Source organism: Phyllobates terribilis, unplaced genomic scaffold, assembly GCF_046119375.1.
Source record: "Phyllobates terribilis strain yellow unplaced genomic scaffold, ASM4611937v1 Scaffold_12__6_contigs__length_324123572, whole genome shotgun sequence".
Classification (NCBI taxonomy): domain Eukaryota; kingdom Metazoa; phylum Chordata; class Amphibia; order Anura; family Dendrobatidae; genus Phyllobates; species Phyllobates terribilis.
In genome coordinates, this window is record NW_027362772.1 from 55,208,580 (window position 1) to 55,218,578 (window position 9,999).

Genomic DNA, 9,999 nt, shown 5'->3' on the forward strand with positions numbered 1-9,999 from the left:
AGCAGATGAGCGCTCCCAGGTGAGCGGGCAGGAGTCACTGGACAGGCAGGTGGTCACAGCACGTGACGGCGGAGCCTCCAGGTAGGCTAGCAGGCAGGTAGCAGATGTGTGCTCCCAGGTGAGCAGGCAAGCTGGTCCATAGACAGACTGACAGGAGTAGTAAGGCAGACCGTCGGACCTCAGACTAGCAGGCAGGTAGCAGATAAACAGGCAGGAATAAGACAGCAAGCTGGCAGGAATCTGGCAGGTATCTGGCAGGTAACTGGCAACGGGACCTGAGGGCTGAAGCAGAGTAGTGAACAGTGCAACAACATTGCTCGGGCACCTCCATTTTGGAGGAGGTGCCTTATATATGGTGAAGTCCTCCGGCCATTGGCCGGGGACTCCTTAGGACGGCGCGCGCGGCCCCTTTAAGAGGGAGGGAGAGCGCGCGCGCGCGCCCTAAGCACAGTGGCCGGGAAGGAGCGCGCGCTGCCAGCAGAGCGGGAGGAGGACGCCGGGCACGGAGCAGAGAGGTGAGGGGAACAGCGTCCCTGCCTAGCAGAGGGCAGGGACGCCGGCGCTACAGTACCCCCCCCTTTAGGCCCCCCCTTTTTTAGGCCAGACAGAAATTTAGCTAGGATAAGAGGGGCATGGATGTTCTCCCGGGGCTCCCACGTTCTCTCCTCAGGACCAAACCCCTTCCAATCTACTAGAAAAAAGGTCTTTCCTCTTACCCTTTTGGTGGCAAGAATGTTCTCTGTAACATACCTGGCGGCGTCCTTGCATGGTGGTCCATCTCCCACTGTGCAAGAGGGCGCACTTGAGCTCCTGTCCAGAATGTCTCTCTGGCTTCCCTCCATGCTGTCTGTTTGTGTCTGTTTCTGCTGCTTAAGGGCGGCGCCCGATCACTTCCTGCCTTTTGTACCTGCTGTGGGTCACACCCCTTGTGCGTCCTCAGCCTATTGCTGTCTGTCACTTGGTATATAGCTCAGCAGCTCCCTTCTATCCCTGCCTGAGCATAGTGTTTCCTTCAGTGTGTGCTTGCACTCTGAAGGTGCCAGGTCCCGTCTCTTGTCTCCTGCTTTTTGTATCAGTTCCCGTGTCTGAACTGAGTCCTGTATTTCTCCTGCTTTTTGTATCAGTTCCCGTGTCTGAACTGAGTCCTGTATGTCTCCTGCTTTGCGGTATCAGCTCCCGTGTCTGAACTGAGTCCTTTCTGTGTTCTCTTGTCTGTCCTGTCTGAACACGCTCCTAGCCTGTTCCTCCTGCCTTCTAGGGGCCGATTACCTAGACCCGTTCCTGTATCTTGTCTGACCTGTCTGAACTCGCTCCTAGCCTGTTCCTCTCGCCTTCTAGTGGCCGATTTCCTAGACCCGCTCCTGTGTCTGGTCTGTCCTGTCTGAACACGCTCCTTGCCTGTTCGTTCCGCCTTTTAGTGGCCGATTTCCTAGACCCGCTCCTGTGTCTGGTCTGTCCTGTCTGAACACGCTCCTTGCCTGTTCGTTCCGCCTCTCTGGGGGCCGTATTCCCAGACCCGCTCCTGTATCCCTCTGCAGTGTCGGTCTCCTCCGTACACTCAGTTCCAGTCTGAACTCTCTCCTGTCTTTTACCTGTTTTGCCTCTATGTCCGTTCCCTTCCTTTTTCTGCAGAGTCAGAACTCGTACCTAACTCCTGCTTGTTGTCTCTGCAAGTACTGTGTGAGTATCTGGCTCTGTCTTTCCCTTCCTGTCTGTTCCGTGTGAACAGAGCCCTGTCCTCCCTGCTCAGCCTTGTCTGCACTCTAGCTGTGCTTGCCTGTAACCCTCTGCCTGTATTGTTCCTGAGTCCCGGTGTGTACTGGGTCCTATCCCGCCTGTGTTCCTACCTGCTAGTGACTCCTTGTCTGCACTCTAGCTGTGCTTGCCTGTAACCCTCTGCCTGTATTGTTCCTGAGTCCCGGTGTGTACTGGGTCCTATCCCGCCTGTGTTCCTACCTGCTAGTGCCTCCCTGTCTGCACTCTAGCTGTGCTTGTCTTCACCCCCCTGCCTGCATACCCGCCTGCCTGCATACCAGTCGTGCCTGCCTATACCCACCAGTCTGTGTGCCAGCCTACCAGCCTGTTCCTGTATTCCCCTGTGTGGGTCAACAGCCGTGTCCGGGGTCTGTCCTGGAGTAGCACCTGGTCCCTCTGCTCGGTTCCTCCTTGGTGCACTGGCGTCGTATGCCGTCGTGCGACCCTGGTCGGATCGGGTGAATACCTAGTCACGCCCCTCCAGGCATTCACTCTCCGGCACGGTCCAGTGGAATCACTACCAATCACACGCACACGCCGCTTAGCCCGGGCGTGTGCATAACAGCATGCTCAGGCCATGGTTCCCGTTGAGCCCCACGGCCTTCGCTCTTTGAGAAGTTTTTCCAGCGAATACATGCATTAAAATAAATAAATAAATTTTTTTCCCCCTTTAGCTGAGTTCCAGGCGAATTACGCACCCGTCCAGATGGATCTATCAGCTCTCGTTCCTGCGGATCCGCCACGTTACTATGGGGATCCAAGACAGTGTCGTGCATTTGTGGAGCAATGCATGCTACACTTTAAGGCCTACCCTCTCTATTTTCCTTCCGATTGGGCTAAAGTGGCCTTTATGATTGACTACCTAGCGGGTGATGCCTTGAAATGGGTCACCCCCCTATGGGAAGCATGGGATCCTGTCATCCTTGACCTGCAGGCCTTCCTGGTGGCCTTTCGTATGGTCTTCGAGGACCCTAACTCTGAAGCCCCTGCTGAAGCTTCACTTCCCAATATCCCGGAGCAGCCCCGACGGGTAATGTGTGTGGGTAGCGCAATAGTCCTCCAGCCCAATGAGACTACTGCCCACCCAGAATCCTCACAGGGTGACTACGCTTTCCGGAATACTTCTCTCAACCTCAAGAGGCAGTCCAGACGTGCTAGACTTAGAGGCAAGCCGTCACGCCAGGGTCTGTCCTCCCTGAGACCTCCTGACCCCAACCTTGAAGTCCCTACTGAAGCTTCATCTCCCTGTATCCCGGAGAAACCCCAATGGGTAATGTGCGTGGGTAGTGCACCAGTTCTCCTGGCCGAAGAGACTTCTGCCCATCCAGACTCCACACAGGAGAACTTCCTGCACCCGGCATCAGATGCTTCTTTCTCTTTAACCGGTGTGCATGTCCAAGGATGCTCCAAAGCTGTGGTTACCTCAGAGTCTGTGCACCTCTACTACCTGGCGGAGGATCCCCTGTTGCCTCCTGAACCCTCCGGGATACCACTCGATGACAAATGGAGAGAGACTTCTCTACACCCGGTACTCAATACTTTGTCCGCTTCGTCCTGTGAGCCTGACAATGGGTACCCCAAAGTGGTAGTTACCTCCGAGTCTCTACACCCCTCCGACCAGGCGGAGGATCTCCAGTTGTCTCCTGAACCCTTCGGGGTGCTACCTGGTAGCGAAAGGACAGAGACTCTCTTATACTCTGTACCTGATACCTCGCTCGCTTCGTCCAGTGAGTCCAACCTAGTGTACTCCGAAGCAGAGGTTACTCCTGAGTCTCTACACCCCTCCGACCAGGCGGAGGACCTCCAGTTGTGTTCAGAATCCTTCGGGGTGCCACCTGGTGGTGAATGGACAGAGACTTTCCTATATCCTGGATCTGATACCTCGCTTGCTTCGTCCAGTGAGTCCGACCTAGTGTACTCTGAAGCAGAGGTTACCCGTGAGTCTCTACACCCCTCTGACCAGGCGGAGGACCGCCAGCTGTCTCCAGAACCCTTCGGGGTGCCACCTGGTGGTGAATGGACAGAGACTTTCCTATACTCGGTACCCGATACCTCGCCTGCTTCCTCCAGTGAGTCCGACCTAGTGTACTCTGAAGCAGTTGTTTTCTCTGAGCCTCTGCACTCTTCTGACCCGGCGGAGGACCTCCAGTTGTTTCCTGAATCCTCCGGGATACCACCAGATAACAAAGAGACAGTGACTTTTCCTCATTATGTACCTGATAACCCGTCTATTTCTTCCTTTGAGCTTGACAAGATGTACCTCGAAGCAGAGATTACCCTTAAGTCTCTGTCCCCCTCCAACCCAGTGAACGACTGGCCCTCGAATTCCCTGCGGAAGATTCTGGCAGGCCTGAAGAAGAGGGGGCGTAAGGGGGGAGGTACTGTAACATACCTGGCGGCGTCCTTGCATGGTGGTCCATCTCCCACTGTGCAAGAGGGCGCACTTGAGCTCCTGTCCAGAATGTCTCTCTGGCTTCCCTCCATGCTGTCTGTTTGTGTCTGTTTCTGCTGCTTAAGGGCGGCGCCCGATCACTTCCTGCCTTTTGTACCTGCTGTGGGTCACACCCCTTGTGCGTCCTCAGCCTATTGCTGTCTGTCACTTGGTATATAGCTCAGCAGCTCCCTTCTATCCCTGCCTGAGCATAGTGTTTCCTTCAGTGTGTGCTTGCACTCTGAAGGTGCCAGGTCCCGTCTCTTGTCTCCTGCTTTTTGTATCAGTTCCCGTGTCTGAACTGAGTCTTGTATTTCTCCTGCTTTTTGTATCAGTTCCCGTGTCTGAACTGAGTCCTGTATGTCTCCTGCTTTGCGGTATCAGCTCCCGTGTCTGAACTGAGTCCTTTCTGTGTTCTCTTGTCTGTCCTGTCTGAACACGCTCCTAGCCTGTTCCTCCTGCCTTCTAGGGGCCGATTACCTAGACCCGTTCCTGTATCTTGTCTGACCTGTCTGAACTCGCTCCTAGCCTGTTCCTCTCGCCTTCTAGTGGCCGATTTCCTAGACCCGCTCCTGTGTCTGGTCTGTCCTGTCTGAACACGCTCCTTGCCTGTTCGTTCCGCCTTTTAGTGGCCGATTTCCTAGACCCGCTCCTGTGTCTGGTCTGTCCTGTCTGAACACGCTCCTTGCCTGTTCGTTCCGCCTCTCTGGGGGCCGTATTCCCAGACCCGCTCCTGTATCCCTCTGCAGTGTCGGTCTCCTCCGTACACTCAGTTCCAGTCTGAACTCTCTCCTGTCTTTTACCTGTTTTGCCTCTATGTCCGTTCCCTTCCTTTTTCTGCAGAGTCAGAACTCGTACCTAACTCCTGCTTGTTGTCTCTGCAAGTACTGTGTGAGTATCTGGCTCTGTCTTTCCCTTCCTGTCTGTTCCGTGTGAACAGAGCCCTGTCCTCCCTGCTCAGCCTTGTCTGCACTCTAGCTGTGCTTGCCTGTAACCCTCTGCCTGTATTGTTCCTGAGTCCCGGTGTGTACTGGGTCCTATCCCGCCTGTGTTCCTACCTGCTAGTGCCTCCCTGTCTGCACTCTAGCTGTGCTTGTCTTCACCCCCCTGCCTGCATACCCGCCTGCCTGCATACCAGTCGTGCCTGCCTATACCCACCAGTCTGTGTGCCAGCCTACCAGCCTGTTCCTGTATTCCCCTGTGTGGGTCAACAGCCGTGTCCGGGGTCTGTCCTGGAGTAGCACCTGGTCCCTCTGCTCGGTTCCTCCTTGGTGCACTGGCGTCGTATGCCGTCGTGCGACCCTGGTCGGATCGGGTGAATACCTAGTCACGCCCCTCCAGGCATTCACTCTCCGGCACGGTCCAGTGGAATCACTACCAATCACACGCACACGCCGCTTAGCCCGGGCGTGTGCATAACATTCTCTACCTCAAACTCGTCCTCAGCAGAAACCAGAGCAGGAGGCGTACCTGTAGACTTGGAAAAAGAGTTAAGTACCACAAGTTTGAGGAGAGATACATGGAAGGAGTTAGGGATCCGTAAGTTGGCCGGGAGTTTCAATTTATAGGCCACCGGGTTGATCTGACTGATGACCTCCTGAGGACCGATGAACTGAGGCCCTAACTTGTAAGAAGGTATCTTGAGTCGGACATATTTAGATGAGAGCCAGACTTTATCTCCAGGACGAAATTGTGGAGGATCCAGGCGTTTTTTGTCAGCGTGTCTTTTCATCCGTTCGGACGACTGAAGGAGTGCGGATCGGGTACTCTCCCAAATGGAGGAAAATTTGCTAACGAGAGATTCCGCAGCCGGGTTGTCCACAGAGGTGGAGACAGGAAAAGGAATCCGAGGATGCTGACCAAAGACTACAAAAAACGGGGATTTGGAGGAGGATTCGCTCTCGTGATTGTTATAAGAGAACTCGGCCCATGGTAGGAGATCCACCCAGTCTGAATGATGGGCATTAACGAAGTGCCGGAGGTAACTGGTCAGGTTCTGATTGATCCGCTCCACTTGACCATTGGACTGTGGGTGGTAAGCGGAAGAGAAGTCCAGGGTGACGTCTAGCAGTTTACAAGTGGCTCTCCAGAAACGTGAGGTGAACTGTACCCCACGATCCGACACGATGTGGAGGGGCAGGCCATGAAGACGGAAGATGTGGCGGATAAAGTCTTTAGCCAGCTCGGGTGCAGACGGGAGGGCTGGCAGGGGAATAAAGTGAGCCATCTTGGAAAAGCGATCAGCGACCACCCAAATGACCGTACAACCGGCGGAGACGGGGAGATCAGTTATGAAGTCCATAGAAATATGCTGCCAGGGGGCAGCAGGCACAGGAAGCGGAAGGAGGCGACCGGCTGGCAGGTGTCTCGGGACTTTGTTGCGGGCGCGGGACACACAGGCAGAAACAAAGTCTATTACGTCCTTGTGCAGGGTAGGCCACCAGTAGTGCCGGGCAATAAGCTGGAGGGTCTTTTTCTGACCGGCGTGGCCAGCTAGTTTAGACGAATGGCCCCAGTGTAGGATCTTCTTCCGATCAGGTACTGAAACAAACGTCTTACCGGGAGGGAGACGATTTAGACTCACGGGAGCCACCTGCATTACTCTGGCGGGATCGATGATATGTTTAGGTTCTTCCTCGAGATCGGACACCAGAAAGGATCGAGACAAGGCGTCTGCTTTGACGTTTTTGTCAGCCGGGCGAAAATGAAGAACAAAATCAAAGCGAGCAAAAAACAAGGACCACCGGGCTTGACGCGGGTTAAGTCTCTGGGCATGCTGGAGGTAAGCCAAGTTCTTGTGGTCAGTGTAAATTATTACCGGGTGAAGAGCCCCCTCGAGTAGGTAACGCCACTCCTCCAACGCCAGCTTGATGGCCAATAACTCTCGGTCTCCTATGGAATAGTTGCGCTCAGAAGAGGAGAAGAGTTTGGAGAAGAAGCCACAAGTTACCATTCTCCCGGAAGATGATTTTTGAGTAAGTACCGCTCCGGCTCCAGAGGAGGAGGCGTCAACTTCCAGGAAGAACTGCTTGTTGCCGTCCGAGCGATGCAGCACCGGGGCGGAAGAGAAGGCCTGTTTTAGGGAAAGAAAGGCCTCCTGTGCTTCGGGCGGCCACTCTTTGGGATTAGTACCCTTACGGGTGAGCGCGGAAATTGGGGCAGTCCGGGAAGAGAAGTGTGGTATGAAGAGGCGGTAGTAGTTAGCGAAGCCCAGGAATCGCTGAATGGCCTTCAACCCCTCCGGTCGAGGCCATTTCTCGATGGCAGACAGTTTCTCTGGATCCATTCGTAGGCCGGTCTGAGAAATAATGTAGCCCAAAAACGGAAGCGAGGTCTGCTCAAAGAGGCACTTCTCGTATTTAGCGAAGAGGTGATTCTGCCTGAGCCTGAGCAGGACCTGACGAACGTCCCTCCGGTGAGTCTGGAGATCCGGAGAGAAGACCAAGATGTCGTCCAGGTACACCACTACGCAGGAGTAGAGAAGGTCCCGGAAGATGTCATTGACCAACTCTTGAAAGACGGCAGGAGCGTTACAGAGACCAAAGGGCATTACCAGATATTCATAGTGGCCGTCCCGGGTGTTGAATGCCGTCTTCCATTCATCCCCCTGACGGATACGAACCAGGTTGTACGCCCCACGGAGGTCCAGTTTGGTGAAGATTCTAGCCCCCCTCAGACGATCAAATAACTCCGGAATGAGCGGAAGGGGGTACTTATTCTTCACCGTGATCTGGTTAAGGCCTCTATAGTCTATACAGGGACGGAGAGAGCCGTCCTTCTTTTTGACGAAAAAGAAGCCTGCTCCCGCCGGGGAGGTAGATTTCCGGATGAATCCCCTGGCCAGATTCTCCTCAATATATTCGGACATCGACCGGGTCTCATCAGCGGATAATGGATAAATACGCCCACGGGGAGGAGTAGTACCAGGTAACAGGTCGATAGGGCAGTCGTATGGTCTATGAGGGGGTAGTGTCTCTGCTTCCTTTTTATTAAAGACATCAGCATAAGACCAATAAGGAATCGGAAGTCCAGGTAGATTAGCTGGGGTAGGAGAAGGACGGACGGGATGGACGGGAACCAGACAGGTCTTATGGCAGTCCTGTCCCCAGCGAAGGACTTCTCCGGTCTGCCAGTCAAGCACGGGTGCATGTCTCTGGAGCCAAGGTAGGCCTAGCAAGAGGGCGTGGGAGAGTCCAGGCAGAACATGAAAGGAGATACTCTCAGAATGCAGCATTCCCACCTGCAGAGTAATGGATTCGGTGATGAGTTGGATGGGGCGTGGTAAGAGGCCCCCATCCACGGCAGCAACAGACAAGGGTACAGCCAGAGGTTTGGTGGGGATGCGGTATTTCTCTACCAGGGACTGTGAAATAAGATTCCCGGCTGCTCCAGAGTCAAGTTGGGCTAGTTCGAAATAACGGTTCTCCCCGCAGACGATTGAGACTGACAACAGCAGAGATGGAGAGGATTTATTCTTGTCTAGGTCGACCTCTCTGAGCGAACCTAGACACAGGCGTTTCCCGACCTCTCCGGGCAGGTACGGATCCGGTGCTCCTTACTGCCAAAGTAGAAGCAGCTCCCCTCGGCACGGCGTAAGTCCTGACGGGTTTTGACCATCTTGGTCTGGTCGACCTGCATAGGCTCAGGAGAGTGTACCTGGGTAGAGACGGAGGGAGTGACGGGTTTCTGAAAAGTAGGAGCTAGACGTGGTAACCTCCTCTCACGGGTGACCTCTTTGGCACGCTCCTGGAACCGTAGGTCAATCCGGGTGGCAAGAGTTATTAGGTCATCGAGAGTGGTAGGGATGTCCCGACCGGCAAGTTCATCTTTAATACGGCCGGACAGACCCTCCCAGAAGACGGATACCAGAGCGTCGTTATCCCAGGCCAGCTCCGAGGCAAGGGTACGGAACCGTATGGCATATTGGCCCACGGTGAGACTTCCCTGACGGAGGCGTAGCAGTGATGATGCGGATGAGGTCTTCCGTCCGGGTTCGTCGAAGACTTTCCGGAAAGCCGTGAGAAAAGCAGGCAAGTTGGACACCAGGGGGTCTCCTCTCTCCCATAGAGGATTTAGCCAGGCCAGGGCCTCCCCGGTGAGATGGGACATGATGAATGCAATTTTGGCTCGGTCGGAGTTAAACTGGTGGGACAATAGTTCAAAGTGCAGGGTGCACTGATTTATGAAGCCCCGAGCCTGGGCGGAGTCGCCTCCGAAGCGAGGAGGAGCAGAAAGCCGGGGTCCGGGGTAGGATACCATGGTATTAGTGGGCAGCGGAGCTGCCGGATTGCGAGACATGGCACTGGCGGAGGTTGCTGGTGGAGCAGTCAGAGTGTCCAGGCGAGTATTGACATTCCGCAGGTGACCCAGGATGGACTCCTGTTGGGACCTTTGACGGGACAGTTCATGACACAGGTCCGAGAGCGAGGGAGCTTGGGTGCCACCGGGTTCCATGGCCCAAGCAAACTGTAACGGGTCTGGGAGGCGGAACCTCTGAGCTACTATACAAGGGGGCGGTCCTTGTAAGGGAGCGGGTGGCGACCAGGGAAGACGGGCAGGAAGTCACAGCAGGTGACCGGGACAGTCTCTGAGTGAACGGGCTGGAGGTCACGGCAAGTGACCGGGGCAGTCTCTGGATGAACGGGCAGATGGCCACGGCAAGTGACCGGGGCAGTCTCTGAATGAACGGGCAGATGGTCACGGCAAGTGACCGGGGCAGTCTCTGAATGAACGGGCAGATGGTCACGGCAAGCGACCGGGGCAGTCTCTGGATGAACGGGTGGTCACAGCATGTGACGGCGGAGCCTCCAGGA